The 1291-nt window shown below is 52.2% G+C and overlaps 1 non-coding gene across 1 annotated transcript; it reads left to right on the forward strand.

Moving 5' to 3' along the window:
* Positions 1-924: 924 nt before the first annotated feature.
* On the forward strand, positions 925-1008 carry TRNAL-UAA (transfer RNA leucine (anticodon UAA)). Its single transcript has one exon. It is a non-coding gene; the product is annotated as a tRNA-Leu (tRNA).
* The last annotated feature ends 283 nt before the right edge of the window (positions 1009-1291 follow it).

Raw genomic sequence — 1291 nt, forward strand, 5'->3', positions numbered from 1 at the left:
GGACTCCGCGCCATCAGGGCCTAGCAGGAAACGAAGCTGCAGACGCGGCGGCCCGAGCACTCATTCACAAGGCGTTCCCATTGGCTCCTGAGCACTTGGAACCTGAACGTAGCTACTTACTCTCCTTCAAAGCTATCACATCCTATTATAAGAATAGGCATAGCCTCTACCCGGCCCCTGCAAAGGGACTGGTGAAAGCAAACGAACGCGTTCTACTCTGATTATTCACGAACACAATGCTGTGCCCGGCAGTACTAAAACACTTCGATCCCGCGTTCACTGGTAGGTGCAAACACTGTGGGGAGGTGGCTGACGCCTACCACATGGTTTGGGCTTGCCAGCGCAACTCAGCTCTCTCCCCCTACCCCAACCCTACCAGAGAGGAATGGGAGGCGGCCCTGCTTGGCTGTTCGCACCTTCAGTCCCAAGAGGCTTTGGTCAAGAGGGCTAAGCTAGCGGCTTCGACAAATGGGGTCCCGGAATAAGGATTCCACCCAATGCGGGGCTCTTTAAGGAGCCTCACCCATTTCATTAAATAAAGGCTTTTCACCACAACCACCTCCACAAAGGCACCTCTTCCTTCCTCCTTTATCCCTTCTCTTACGATGCGGTTCAGGTGTCCGCCGATAAGTGAGACAGATACTGCGCCATTTCCTTTCCCTGAAAAAAAAAGCAATTTTCATTCACATACTATCTGCTTCGTATCATCCGAGGAAGGAGGACGAGAGCGCGGCTTACGTCGCCCAGTTCACAATCGCAGCCGGGGAGCAGTGGCAAACGCCCGGGATCGCAGCGCGGTCGCCCGGCTGAGAGCCCGCTCCCGCTGCCATCGCGGATGCTCGGTTACTTTTGGCATAGACGCTACATGTATGCACACACACTTGCACAGATTGAATACATATTCGTAAAAGCAGCCGCACCCTGGTCAGAAGGGCCGAGCGGTTTAAGGCGCCAGATTTAAGCTCTGGTCCTCGCAAGAGGGCGTGGGTTCGAACCCCACTTCTGACGTTTCTTTTTAGTTTTTCCTTATTTTGGACCTACAAGTGAACATTGTACGTACGCAGCACTAGCACAGATTTGTTGTTGTTAGCCTATCAAAAGGCTAACAACCATTGTTAAAAGCATTAACACAAATTTCTATTGAACAGCACTGCCCTTTTTTTCTTTCTCCTGCAGTCGACCACAACAAAAAATTACGGCTGACGTAAGCCTGAGCTCTTACACAGTACGAGAGCACCCTGCTGGGATTCAGGTAGCGTGACTGAGCCGGAGAAGACACGAGGACGATCGG

The sequence above is a fragment of the Amblyomma americanum genome, chromosome 1, assembly GCF_052857255.1.
Source record: "Amblyomma americanum isolate KBUSLIRL-KWMA chromosome 1, ASM5285725v1, whole genome shotgun sequence".
NCBI classification, from domain to species: Eukaryota; Metazoa; Arthropoda; class Arachnida; order Ixodida; family Ixodidae; genus Amblyomma; species Amblyomma americanum.